We start from the raw sequence: 15,464 nt of genomic DNA on the forward strand, positions 1-15,464 counted from the left end.
TGCCTGACAACGTACTCACATTGTCTGTTTTCTCGTTTTGTTATTTTGATTCCCATTTGATTTATATATAGAAAAAATAGTGTATAAATGTGCAAAGAGTGTATCCATGTCAAATAATTTAATCATGAGATTGATATGAACTGCAGAACAATGGGATGCCTTGAGTAATTCATCTTATCATCAGCCTCGAAGTATGGCTAAAAAAATCTTACAAAATTCAGAACAAAAGTTATCTAGGAAAAATGTGACTTATTGCTGTCAGCAAAACCATGTAAAGGAAATCTAAAAGGACAGGAAAAAAGGAAGAAAAAAATCAAAGATGTTTTATGTTGCATCTCAGGTTCTTCTGCCATCATAATTGTTTTCAGTGGACTGTGACTACACTGTTCTTAAATATTTCACATTTTTTCATACAGCAGAAAGGCAAATAAGACCATAATAATTATTCATGCTGGACAATCATTTCACTATATTTAAGTGTTGTAGCTAAATCAGATCAGAAAAAAATATAGCCATGTTTTTTGTCCTTTTCTTGGAGTCTGTTTTTAATGGACATTATTCCAGCCCAGTGATCTTACCTACAGAACCAGCTTGCAGCAGACAATCCATCACAGCCCCAGCATCCCAAGCCCTGATTGATGGTTGTCATCTCATGAGAACAGAACGAGACCTGAGGGTCTGAAGTCATACTCACTTTCTTCTGGGAACAAAGAGAAGAGGCTTAAAATGAGACTACCCTGAAAGATACTTGGACGCTTTGACTTATTAAAAAGTGAGCCCTTTTAAGACATTTTCTTAAGAAACCAACAACAAATGGAAGAAGAAAGACAATTTACAGAAATTTGCTATTTTAAGGATTTATGCAATCTGGGCTGATTCTACACCCATGGCAGGGCCTGCTGGTGTTGTCACCCAGACTTTTGCTACAGGTCCAGAGATCTGGCTCAAAATTCCTGCCATCCCATATGGACTAACTACAGTCAGTTTCTTTAGGTGGTAAATCTGAAGCAGCTTGATGTGATGTAGCCTACCTCTAGCTGTCAGCTGCAGAAACCAGCTCACTGTGACCACTTGGCCAGATGTGTCACCAGTGTGCACCATGTGCCTTCTCAGTCCTGTCTGTGCTCAGAATAATGACAGGAAGACACAATGAGGAGAAGCTGTGATGCATGAAGCATAGAGAAATGATATAGCATATAAAACCAGCTAAGACAGCAAATAAATCACCCAGTCTCTACTGCAGAGTTGGAGAAACACTGAGGATCTGTAGCATACCCAGTACACTGCCCAGCTCATAAGGAGTGCTCTGGCCCCATAAAGTATTTGAGGAATGCAGCATGTGCAAGACACAAATCAATAAATGCTTTTCCAAGAGAAATCCAATGCTTAACACAGGCAAAGTAAGAACAAATAGGAGCTGCTTGCACTCAGCCTGTTCCTCAAAGCTGGAGCTACCCTTACCAAATAGTTTAGACTGCAAAGCAGGTAGGTGAAGAAGTGGCAAAATCATGGTTTTTTGACAGATAAAAAGGCAGGGACACAGTCAGGCACCTTTGCTCCTGACAGGCATCAGAGTTCAAGTCACATTGACCTCTTAATTCCCCAGAATTCTGCCCAAGCAAAGTTGGCATCAGTGCTCTGTGAAGGCAAGGCCATGGCCAACCAGGTCTCTCTCTTCAGCAGCCTAATTTCCAGGCTAGCCCAGATTTTACAGGCCTCCCTGCATAGAACTAACAGTGCTAACTGCTAATTTATTTATAACAAATCCCTAAATTATTTTTGGCTCTCAAATGCCATAGAGAAAGAGGGAATCAGTCAGTCAGCAAGACTGACACACAGCAAGTATCTCCAGGGAAGAGACTGATCTGTACCATTTCTATTGACTTCACTTGGCAGTCTAGGCTGCTTTTTTCCCTTCTGTCTTTTGCACAAGTTGCATCTAGAGCTTGAATTCATCTTGCAGGGTGCCATCTGATTACCCTCAGGCAAGCGGTTTGAAGCTCTCTGATGGACAGGTCGTAGGTCCAGAGCCTCACTGAGAGCTGGGGCATGTGTGATGCCAATCTGGAGTACAGCTTTTGGTGCAGTTTCTTTCAGAGCCTAGATCTATGTGCCAAGCAATTTTGTGGACCAGAAATGAGCATGAACAGGAGGTTCATTTTGACACTACTAAATCAAAGTGCAACTGTAGGTGCAGCCACAGATAAGGAATTTCACTGTACCTACCAACCATGAATGTGATCACATTGTTCAACCTATCTGAAAAAAAGAGGAAATAACACAAAAAAGGACTCTGATAAAGGACTCGGCTCTTTGGAGGTGTCTTTATGTTTCCTAGATAAAATCTGTAACATGGGTGATTTGGAAATATTGTGGAGAAGCCTGAAGGAATCAAATCTAGAAAAAATATGGAAATTACCCTAGTAGTAAAGCATTCAAGAATCTCTCCAGAGCCCTTTGTACTTAATGACTATTAATGGATTTTGTGAATTTCATAGTGTTTTAGTCTGCAGCCTGTTAGCGAGAAGTGCTTGCTCTAGAGGGAGTTAGGGCAAGAATTAGAGACAAGTGAGCAGAATATTCCCTTCCTTTGCAAAACCCATCACAGCATCTTACAGTCACCTGTTCCCAAACAACGAAGGTATTTTCTCAGCTAAGATGTGGACCAAAGAGGCACATCCACCCCCACTTTCTTAAAATAAAACTATAGTCTGCTTCTAACATTAGTGAAAAAAAACAAACAAGTCACCTACTTTCTTCTGTTTGGGAGGGTCCAGAATCCATAGGAGCTGAGGTGTGAAGAAAATTAAAAAGCCTTTTAAGGTATTTTCTGTGATCACAGAATTTATACACTGAGGCTCTAAACTGATTCAAGAGACACTGTGCTCTCCAGTGGGCTGTAATTTCAAACAAGTTTTATTTAGCAGATCTAGGATATTATGAGTCATTTCACTCACTTCTTATTCCCTGACCCAAGTTTGAAAATAAATATTTCTTCAGTTCTCCACTTCAAGATAAAATCCAGGAGTGCCTCAGAACTTTCCAGCAACTTCTATCTGTATTTCTGAGCAGAGGTTTCTATGGAGAGGAGCAGGTCTATTGTCCTCTGCTGTTTACTTTTTTCTCTGTTCTCACTACAGCTGGCCATACTCTGAAATGGATTAGATTCAGCAGAAATCTTCCCAAAAATTCCAATCCTAAAGACTTCCATGCATATTTAACCCAAAAATACTCAAATCCTTGTTGAAAAGATGCAAAAGGCAGAAACAAAAGAGTAGAAAATAATTTTTGCTTTAGTAGATGAACACAAAGTTTTCACTTGACAAGTCATTTGGCTTTGAGATTCTTTACAATTTCTGTTGATAAAATTGATAAAATCTATCAATAATCAGCTGCTTTCTTCTTAAACAGACCCCGCTGATGTTTTAAAAATATTTGTTGGTTTAGCAATAAACACTCTTTTAAACGACTGTTTTGTCTGAGTCTTTCATCGCATTTTTACTTGTATTCCATTCCAGAATAGCAGTTGGGTAAGCAGAATATTTTGATTTTTTTCTGAGGTACGCTGTTATTTATTTTATTCCCCATGGGAATTCAGAAATTTTTGAACATAAAAAGTTTTTGTTTCTACAAACACCTGTTGTCAAAACCAGTGTTTCTTCAGCTGGCTCTCTAAGTGTCCTAGTAGTTGATCCCTCTCCTGCCTGTTTCCCCATGCAGCCCTTTTTGAAAGAGAGGAAAGTACCTGGCTAGGAAACAGAGGAAGAGGGCAGGTATTGCACAAAGAGCTCTGAGATTCTGTTCAGGAATAAGAGGAAGTGGATAAATTCTCAAAATCTCCATCTTTCTCACCACAGAGAAAATCTTGCTCCCTTCTGAGTTATTTATTAGAGATTCTCTGTACAAAGGCCCCCTAATGGCTAACTGACCCCTGCAAAAAAGCAATTTATCTTGTAGAAGGGTTTTATCCGTGTTGCTGTGTTAGCTTGGGGCCTCAGTCCTGCTAAGCCCAAGATCCCTGCTGCCCATGCTGCTTCACCTGCTGCCTTATTGCCTGCACCTACACTTGAGTGTGCCTGTGGCCTTTCCAGGCAGGAGCACAGGTATCAAACACTCCTGCTCCTATATTACTGAAGAACACTATTACAATTAAAGTGTTTCCTCTGGATCTAAAAGCCAACAATACTGATCAGGAACTATTTGGGTGAGAGGTCTGAATGAAGCAGGGGAGGCTGCACTGGCACTGTGTGGGAGCTCTGCTGTGCTATGGCTGCTTATTGAAACAGATGAGAACACTCAAAGCTCACTCACTGCCTTTGATCTTTCATTGCAGGTAATTTATATGAGTGTTTCTGGCCTTTGTGTACTCCTGAGCATGACACCGATGGGCAAAGGAGCTCAGACTTCAGGTTGGCTGTTTATGCCACTGAAGAAAAGAAAGCTCCAAAAAAAGCTTCAGGTAAAACCATGTATGTTCCAGCATGTGGAAATCAGGCAAGGATGAATGGCTGAAATCAATGACCTTTATAACTAATTTCCAAAGCTCAGCAGTTCCTGCTGAGTTTTGTTTAGAATAGACAGCAACAGACAGGAGTTTGGGCAGGAGTGAGCCCTGGGTCAAGGCTGTTGTGATTCAAATCCTATATCCTTGCACCAATCCTAGCCAGATCAGGTCCAGGTACTCATAGCTGGGTCCTGACTCTGTACCCTGAATTTCATCTCCATCCTTCCACAGCAAATAAATATACTTTTGTAACATTCCAGAGCCCAAAATGCACATTTTAGAGCCAAATTCCTGAGTGCTTACATCCTTTTTCTTCAGAGGGCCTAACATTGCCTTCCCTTATGAAGGCAATTATGCTTTGCACAATTAATATATAAAGCTGGTCCTGTTGTGGTTTATATCCACTGAGCAACTCTGCGGAGTTTTTACAGGCATGATGCTGAACTTGATAGTTCTGGCTTTGCCCTAATCTGTCCTTTTATTTCATGGCAATTCCTCTCCTCATCTTGCTTTTTTATTTCTTTAATTCTTTACTAAGTTCTTCCCATTTGGACTAACAAGCTTTGAGGCAAATGCTGTCTTTTATTATATATTTGTAAAATCAACCCCTCAGCTGAACTGCTGTCTTTACAAACTATTACAATATTAATAGGAGTGAAAATTAGAACATTTGCACATCATGGAAACACCAGTGGTAAATCCAGTTAATGAACTTTAATGCCTCCTGAAACCTACAGTTCTGTGTGCTTCAGTTGCATGGAGCTACCTTCACAAAGAGAGTTTTAATGTACCCATCCTGGCACAAACAGTTTTCTTCCAAACACAGCAGCCACCATCTCTTTTCCTGTCAGGATACACCCTACTGGTATCCAGCAACATCTCCTGAGTTGCACATGACATCAGCTGCCTGGGAACTAGCAAAATTGCATTGCCCTAATCCTCAAAGCTTGCTTGAACAGATTTGCTGGCACCATGCCTGTGCTAGAGGACAGGAACACTTAAAATCACATAATTTTTTGGCTCATTGAAGTCATTCTGTTGCCCTGTTTTTCCATTGCCATTCAGCCTGATTTGCAAGCAATTTTCTCAATGGAGTACTTCACAGAGGTTGGGAGGATGCTGTGCTCAATACTGCATTCTAGCCATAAACCACATTGGTGTTGGTTTATTTTCTGGCACTGCCATCTTGTGAGTAACGCTTACCTTCCCAGGTTTTGGCACAAAATGCTTCCTACTTAGTCATCAGATGCCCAGTGCAATTTACTTCATTCAGACACATTCTCTTCTTCTTCTTTTTTTTTTTTTTTTTTTTAGCTCACTTTCAGAATTTGTTTCTGCTTGTTAATGCAAGCCTCCGAGCATGCTGCTGCTGTGCATTTTTAAACACTTACCCAAATGTCATCTCTATTATTTCCAAACTCTCAGACTCTTTGGGGATAGCTTAGATGCAAATGAGCTGTCAAAGAAAGATTACTTGAACCAACATTCAGAATGACAAAAGGCTTACAGACTGCATGCATAGCACACGGCTTCCAGCTTCCCAGTCAGCCATTATTTGCCAAAATCAAGGGTTTATACACAGTCCAAAAAAACATTCAGCTTCGTTACAATGGGGCACAGTTATTTTCCATTGAAAAATTTAAACCTCTTAGATCTAGGAAGACTCTGATTTTCATAGCTTCTCAGATGTTGCTCAGCTACTCACTCAACCCACACATTTTTTGTACCTAAAAATTCACTTTAGAGCCTGTCTGTCCTCCAATAGGTAGAGCTATTTCTCCCTGTCACACACTTTTTTGGGGATGTTGCAGAGGTGGATTAAAAAAAACCCCAAAACCCACACTCACTTCCCTGCACAGCAGCCTGAGAAACAGTCAGTGTTGCTCTGACAGAACAAACCAGCACCTCTCTTCCAAAATCAATCCATGGCTGCACATGTTGTGATTCTTGGGACTGTCCTGTGCAGCGCCAGGACTTTGGTAGTCTTTGTGGATCCCTTCCAACTCATAACATTCAGTGATTCTGTGATCCAAGAGGCTTCATGAGGAGATGCAATGCTGCCACTGAGAGCAAAGACATCATTTTGTGAAGCCCAGCTTTCTAACTGCAGATGGCACCCCTGATTCTACTGAGGTGACACACATTTTGCTGAAGAGCTGATTTCTTTAGCAAGAAATAAGACAGCCCCAGAGACTGAGGGATTTAAACCAAATCCTGACCTGTTTTAACACTGTCTCAGTGTTACACACAGGAGATACACACACTCGTGCACTCATTAAAATGGGACAGCAAGCCAAATTCGCCTCTCATACAACTACTGACATCAACAGAAGGCCTAGTGTTTGAACAGCAGCTGTCACAATTTGTTCTCTGAATAATATTTAGCCAAGATTAAACCTAGATAGAGATAGCAGGTATTTTGCAGATATTCTGGTCTTACAATGAACATTGAGCAAGTCCTGGAAGTGTAGGGTTTGAGGGGTAAACAAGATATGCTTCATTCTGATTTCCTGTAACCGCTGAGAACTCTTCCCTCCCACACTGGCAATGGTTCAAATTATGCCTTTTTCAGCAAGATAGTAAAATACAGTTTTAAAAGGAAATACATACATTGCACTTTTCATCTCAAGAGCCTGGAAAGTGCAGCTGGTCGTTAATTAATCAGTACAACATCTCTGCAAGTTAAAGAATATTTTTATCCCTTGTGTGGAAACTGAGTCACCAGGAAGTAGAGTATCCTACAAAGGGTCAAAAAGATGTTCATCACTAGAGAAAAGAATTTGCCTAATTGCTGATAACTCTGGGCTAAGAAATACTCTGTGTAATTGAAGTAGATGAGTTCTATGTTTTTCATGGTTTATTCCTGCTGAGAGATGCTCATTGCCCACAAACTGCTGAACCAAGACTGAATGCTATTCAGTACATCATGCCCTGTTAGTCCTCAGCCCAAATCACTTCAGTCTGTAACCCTTGCCAGCACATTTTTTACCCTTTTGGCATGAGAGCTTCAGGTTGAAAGTAGCCAAGATGGTGGCCCACAGTATCTTCAGAGATAACACTGAAGAAAAGGTGCAGCAGGGTCAAATTTACGTGCCACACACTGTTGTCTTGTTGGTAAGTATCTCCTTGGATAAAAGAGAGTCATGTGTCACTGATGCTGCTGCTCACAGCACATGGAAGAGTATTTTCATATGTATGTCACTATCTTTGAATTGTGTAATGAGTGAACACTTACTGTTTCCAAGACTGTGGATTCCTTCACATGTTCACAATATAGAGCTAGACTAGAGTGTATACCAGAATTGCCCCTCTGCCTGGCACCTTGCTTTGGAATCTGCCTCTCATTCTGAGCAGTGTCTTCCTACTGGTTCCTTGTGCCTTTGCATCTACATGTCCTGACTCAGACTGAAATTGCTTTATTCTCTTATTTCATTCTGCATTTGTTCAGTGGTATGCCAGGGATGGGATCCTTGGAACCAGAACCATTGTTAGCCTTGCTGTCAACAGCAAAGCATCCTGAAGGATGAGGAAGGGATGGGGACTGCATTTCCCTGACTACACCACGTGCCACAAAAGCCTCTCCTGGGGCAGAACCAGCTGGGGAAGGGAGAGCACAGAGCAGTTACAGTCCTCTTAACTTGCCTGGTTAAATTTTCTCCCTTAAGAATGATTCACGCTGACCTAGAAAATGTAACAGAAACGGATATGTCGGTTACCAGGTTACTGCTGTGCCTTGCAAAATCATGGCAAACACTTTCCTAAGGGATGAACTTTCACTCTGTGCCCCAAGTGGTACTGTCCTCTGAAGCACTGGGGTAACTGCAGTTTAAGTGGATTTAGTCACAGCACAGTTGACACTGCCTACAGGGTAGAAAAGGCGTCTGTGGAAATAACGAGACCCTTCTGTATAAAATGCAAGAAAGATTTCTGCAGTAGCTTAAGCTACATATCTCCAGCTGAGCATTGGAGAAAAGTCACAGTGGGCTCACAGCACCCCCAGAAACTTCTCCAGCCACACTGCCAAATCTACAAATAACATTTTTGTATGTTGTGTTGAACAGAATAGCAGAATTTTATCTTTCAAGACAGAGGAAATGTACTGACTCCACAGTAATGATTATTACTGAGTTTAGTATCTGGTTGTAACCAAGGCTCTGCCTGTATTCCCAGACAACTCAAAAGAACAGCCAGGAGAATTATGAAGTCTGCCCATTTGTTTACAAAGTAGTGACAAGTCTCAAAAGGCTCAAAAGGGACATTACAAATCTATGCACTGCTGCTCTGTCCATTGCCAGGACACCTAACCTTTTGTCCTATATCTGTGTTTTTCTAGGGATCTGTGTTATTCTGGTTCAAAAGCACTGCAGCATGGCAGAAATAGAATATTTGAAAACTAGCAAAATAGAGGGAAAAATTTTTGATCTCAAATAAATAGCACTAGAGCTGCCACACTGGATGTATTTTTCTTTCCATACTTATATCAATTCTAAAGAGGGATTTTCTAACTAATCTGCATTTGTTACAGAGCTTGGAGGATTTCTACCATTGTGCTACAGACCTAGGAGATCACGTGGCATAATTTAGGCTTCCCTCCCTACAAAGTATACCATTTCTTTGTTATGATGGAAAAAAGGACAAAAAAGGCTGAACACAGGCCAGGAAGGGCTATATACCCTGGTGTTGCAAAGAATCATTTGTGGCATAGGTTTATTTGCTTTTATTCAGTTAACTTGTGTTAGCAAAAAAATTGCTAGGTCTGCATGAGGTGGAGCAGCAACCAATTATGTGACTTAACCACATTATTAGTTGGACAAAGCAAACATTTTTCACCTGAAATGGCACGTATCTCTCCAGAGCCTGGAGAGGTTAGGGGTCTGAGCTTTAAGGCTGTAATACTTCTGCTTTTGGGGCTGCTGAGTATGAAAATTATAGAAATCATCCGTGTGTGGGAAACATGGCAGCAAGATATTGTACATGTGAGCTCAAAATCTGGTTTTGTTTTTTGTTTTGTTTTGGTCTGGGTTTTTTTTGGGGGGGAGGGGGTTTTGTGTGTTGTTTTGGTTTCTTTCTCAGATACATCTAAAAATTGCATTTCACATCCTTAGATCCTATCTGAGGAGTAAAGCACTGAAAAAAAAGCATAGATATAAAAACAAAATGTACTTCTTAAAACTGCTGGATATTTATTTCAGCACCGTTGTTTTGGTTATGACTCAGAAGAAGAAGTGACTTGTAAGGCAACTTGGCATTTTGTTCACCAGAACACTTCTTATGCTTTGGACAATGCCTGACAATTATTTGGGAGCTGATTTAGGTGGAGTTAGTACACTGAGTCCTGCAAACAGCGCTGCTGGCAGTGCCCCAGATGTATTCAAAGCACTCACACCATGGTTAAGAAGAGCTGAAACTGGAGTATTTGCAGGTGAACTGGTCTGTGGCATGCCTGGCCTTGCACATGCCCAACTTGTGCACAGGTTACTCACAAGAACTTGGCCTTGCATGTATGATCATGCTGTTTCCTTGCAGACTGCATGCTTGCATGCAAACAGTAGAGATGAGCAGTAAATCCAGGCAAGGCCACAGGTCACACTTGCATTTCCCAGCAGAGCCTGCATTTCATGACTTGAAATGTCCTTCACCAAGGAAAGAGGGGGTACTCATGTTGTCTGTGCTGAGAGACATCTGAGGTAACTCTAGCACACCAACTCTGGACTTTGCAGATGCTCAGCACATCTCAAAACCAGGCACTTTATTCTGGCGCTTGTATACAACTGCCTTAGGGTCTCATTTCAGAAATGCCATTTGCAAATTCAGTTCTAAATATTTTATCATGTCTATTCCCCTCAGAAGGAGCTGCAGAGATTAAACACAAAACGCTTGTAGAGTCTTCAGATAAGATGCACTACTGACACAGAGCGTACTGTTAATCACGATTAATTATTATTATTCTGCTGCCTGACAGGCATTTGACTGACGGATACTCTCTAATCCCTATTCTCTCCTCAGATTTTCTTCCTAATTAGTGTCCTCTAGAACCTTGTAATCACATGCCACGCAAATGAACTGCATGTTATTCAGCCAAACAGATGACAGTGGATTGGGTGACTTGCTCTGTCGCCAGCAGGCTGGAAGAGAAGAAGCTCCGAGACGCCACACGGTGTAAATGTTTATTTTCCCCGCCGGGAAACGGGAACGGCGGCCGCGGGCACAGGGCGGGGGTGCAGCGCCCTCTGCGGGCTGCGCCGGCACCGCCACCGAGCCGGGCACCGCACGCACCGCGCCCGGCGGCGGGGCCCGGGCGTCCGGGAATACATCGCTTCCCTCTGTGCTGCTAGCACTCTGCATTAATCGGAAAACCCCCCAACAAACACCTAAAAAAACCAAACCACACCCAACCAGAATATGGCAGATGCGGCATCACTATTGTCCAGCGGGAATCCCTCCGAAATGGCCTTGAGTTGTGCCAGGGGAAGTTTAGGAAGGATATTACAAAAAAAAATTTCTTTGTGGAAAGGGTTGTCAAGGAACAGGCTGCCCAGTGAACTGGGTGAGACACCATCCCTAGAATTATTTAAAAGACGTGTAGACGTGGCACTTGGGGACACAGTTTAGTGCCAGGCTTAATAGTTGGTCTGAAAGATCCTTAAGATCTTTTCTAAAATAAATGATGCCATGATTCTATGAAATACATTCAAGCACTGGCCACAAGGCAAGGCCAAATACAAAGGCCAGCTCTCAGCTTTGCCCTGCAAAGGTGGCTATCTGGTTTGGGGCTCCCTGAGCCACATCGAATCCTCTGCCCATGAGTAGGGGTCTGTGCACCCCTACCTCCCAAACCCTGCCAGCCCATGCTAAACAAAGTTCCAGCCCTACATCCAGCCAGGCTGAAGGGTTCACAGTGATTGCCGGCATGGCCAGCAAGGTGCACAGAGAGAAGATACTGTACCTGCCAGAAAGGCTGGGTTTAATCACTTGGTCTAGCTGCAGAAATTAGCAAAAATTGAAGAGACATTTGCAAGTAAGAGGAGACAAAATTCTAGACAAGCTATAATTGGCAAAACTAAATGAGAACAAGGAGTGAGCTAAGATCTCCTTCACCTGATTAAATGATGCCTGGAAGTGTTTCAACGACACAGTAGGAATTTTTAAGTACCAGCCATATATACTTGTCAAGATTGTTTCATGTCAAAAAACAATGCCAAGATTTCTGATCTGCCTGCCACTGAAATAAAATTTGACTCATTCAAAGGCACTCAGTAAATTATAAATATAAGGTCTATATCCTTCAGAAGAGCTACACCAGCTGAGGTTTAGCCTGTATTTCTCAGGAGTCCCAATCTATCCTTTGAATATCTATCAGTTCCTAAAAATTTCCTCAGTCTGTAGGCTTGGTGTTTGTGATGTAGAGCTTTTTAAAAAAACATGTACTCTGTGTATGTCCCCATCTTTCTTTAAATGTAAACCCACGTTACCGTCCAGCATCAAAGGCATAGATGGAAGGTTCCATCAGAAGCATAGACAAGCTAGACAAAGCTTTGCATGTATTTTCCCTCCAGGCAAGCCCACCACTACACATTGTGTTGCAGCCCACTGCTGGGCAGAGAAGACAATGGCAAGCGCCCTCCTGGAAGGGGCTGTTGCATGGGATGGCTCATTGGAAGCCAGGGGCAGCTGAGCGTGTCCTGGCCTTTTTCCTGCCCTCCAGTGTGCACTCCTCATGGCAGCAAGGGCACAGTGTCCTTCTCCAGCATGGTAGGGTGTCTCTGTCATCCCTTCAAAAAAACCAGGTACAAACCCCACCATCCCTCCAGTACCCTTCTCTTCTGCCACTCAACTCCCACATTTATGAAATTTATCAAACCAATTATCTGATCAATTGGTTTGATTTATTTATTCTATTTAAAATAAAATGAGCCACACAATTTAAACCTAGGGATGGCTATTTTTCATAGAATGGCATGGGAGACAAACATGCTGTGGCCTCCATAGTGCTGTCTTTAAGAAGGAATTAACGTTGTAGCCTGCTTTCCTCTTCCACCTCACAACTGTGACAGCTCTGCTCAGCCAAGATTCAGAAACAGACTTATTAAATAAGAAAATGATCATCAACATTTTATCACCTTTTCTCCAGACTTCCTGCTAGCAGGCAACAAAAAAGACTCAGTGTGGTTGGAGGTGAGCAGAGATCTTAACATTGCATGAGCAGAAATTGGCTTTCATAAAGACACTTGATGGCCCAATAATTGATACAGTCTCTTAATACATACACTCACTTGATGGCAATTAGATCTGTAGTCTAAGCATTTCTGGAGTTTTTGCCAGGAAAGAATTGGGAAATTAATGAAGGCAAATTAATTATTTGTCCCTGTGGCTTCTGATGTAAGAATACAGCTGTTCTTTATCAGCATAATTCATTTTTAATGTCTCCCAAAGCTCAGCTCAGCTATATGCCTATGTTCTTCATATGCCAAGCTTCTGTTCTGATTACATATCAAATGGTTTTTAAATATCAAAATAGTTCTGTATTTCCAAGCTCTGTTATGAGCTGTGGGGAAAGAAAAACAGGGACTCCTTTGATCATACACACATGAGTTTTATATGATGACACCACCACTGGCTCCTAAGGATGTAGTCCCAATTTACACTTAGGGAAGTGAGGGAAGCTAGATTGTGTGCCATGATATATACCAGCCTGCTACACTGCAGCCCAAATGGTGGCATGGGAAAGTACTAAGAAGTAAAGAATTATGTATTTTTACTAAATTGGACACAGTGATTCAAGTGAATAATTTTCAAAGATCAGAAATCTGAACATTTATAGACATTTATTTATTCCTATATTTTCCCTTACACAACAGCACAGCCCTACGTACCTTAACAAACTCCACAAGACTTTTTTGCCCAAAGGGGACACTGCAGGTCATCAATTTTCTTGACAAGTTCTTGCTCTGGTGAGCAATACATTACCTACCACCTGATAGCAGGGTGTCAGCAGGAAAAGTAGCCTGCAGTTGAGTGCAAGAAGGTTCAGGAACATGAGAGCAAATTAATTGAGCTAAAATAACGAGGAATGAAAAAGAGGGAGTGTGTAGAAGTGCCCCTCCATGTTCTGCTTTCACCATCAGAGCTCTCAAGGGCCAATTGTGCAGCCTTGGGTGATGTCAGAGCAGCACCAGAGCAGCACAGAGAAGGAGCAGGGAATGGCAATGTGGGCACAGCTGGGAGTGGCTGCTTAGCTGTATTTACCCAGGGACTGCTGCAGCTCTAAAACACTGGGGTCAAGTGAGGGGAGGGGAGGGAAGGCAAGGGGCTGCTGCCCCTGTAGCTTAACAAGGCTAATTATTCCCTTTCCCACAGAGCTGGGCAGAAGGGCTCAGAAAAGCAGTAGTGTTCTGCTTCTCTTGGAGAAGAGAATGAGGCGCTGCTTAGGTAGCTTGGAGAGGCTGATTATTGCTTTCCTCACAGTGCTCTGCCTAAAGAGGATAGAGGCTTTGCCATCTAAATACAGGGGATGGATGGATGGGAAGGAAAGGAAGGAGGAAGTCCAAAGAACTATCCCTGTGTTGGTCCTGTTTGCTCATGATACAGGATCAGCACAGACTTAACAGTGTACTGGAGGTGAACTGACATGGGAAATGAGATATGGAGGATTAGAGCAAAGCAAGGAAGCTCTAGAGGAATTGTAAGAGAAGCTACTGAGGATGATAAGAAAAGGTATTTGGTAGTAGGAGAGTCAACTGTGTGCCTGGAGAATAGCCATCCTTTTGTAAAGATGGAGCTAACAGAACTGATTATGACTGTGCCTGAAGCAAATGTTCATGGTATTACTGAGATGTTTGACAATTTAGTCAGGGGAGCTCAAGATGATAGGAAAAGTTATTAGTACTGTGTGTGCTGCAGAAAAAAAGGGAATGAACAGTATCTAATATTTGTATCACACCTTTCATCTTGAAGGATCCCAAAGCACTCCACACATAGAAGTGACTTCTGCCTCTGCTGAATACGGACGATGGGGTGAAACATGCCAACTCCTTTAACGTCAGAAACCAGCACTGCCACACAGCAACTCAGGAAAAAAGAGAGAGGTAGGCACAAATCAAAATGCAAAATAATAATTTTCTAGGCAAAGAGGAGGAAGACAGACTAAAAGCAGGCAGTATTTTCAAAAGTCTTCATTATACAAATGAAAAATGACTGTAATCAGGATCCATGCCTTACTGCCTCTGGGTGCTGCATATCCAGCACCAAATAATGTTCTTGCTCCACAGATTTCCCAGCAGAGGCACTACGTATGAAAAATCCAAGCAGGTAAGTGATCTTGAGTTTAGCCCCTTGTTCTACATTCAAAACAAAATCACTTAAATTCCTTCAAATTTTATTGACAGGATGCATAAATCTACTTATCACTACTAAGGATGTTATTTCATTTGGATAATAATTTTCGAAACACATGTATTTTCAGGAAGGTGAAAACAACTAAAAAAGGTCTGCTTTCTTCCTAAAATGAGGAAGGCGGTTCATGAGATTTGATTGATCAGTTCCACATTGTATTTTTCCTATTTGATTACTTAAAGAACATGGGTACCCAAACCACGTTAGATTTAAGCTAACACCAGCTACAGATGTGCAGTTACTGTTGCCTCATACGCTAATAATATTCACTTTTTAAACAGCCTTGCAAAACTAGAGCATATTTTACAAGCTCAGGCATTAAATTTTCCCCTCCCGTTTTATCATAATGATATACGAGAATATTTAGCAGGGTTTTATTTGCTGTGGGAAAGGGAAGCAGCATTTTCTAGGTCATTTTAAGAATATCTTTAACTCTAGCCAGTGAGGAATCATGGGTAAAAAAGGCATAGTGGTGACAACTGAGTTGATGTTAATCATAATCCATATGTAGGTGTCTTTATGAAGAAAGTGTGTGACAGCTGATAAATGCAACAGCTTTTATCTACAT

The sequence above is a fragment of the Agelaius phoeniceus genome, chromosome 1 (genome assembly GCF_051311805.1).
Source record: "Agelaius phoeniceus isolate bAgePho1 chromosome 1, bAgePho1.hap1, whole genome shotgun sequence".
NCBI classification, from domain to species: domain Eukaryota; kingdom Metazoa; phylum Chordata; class Aves; order Passeriformes; family Icteridae; genus Agelaius; species Agelaius phoeniceus.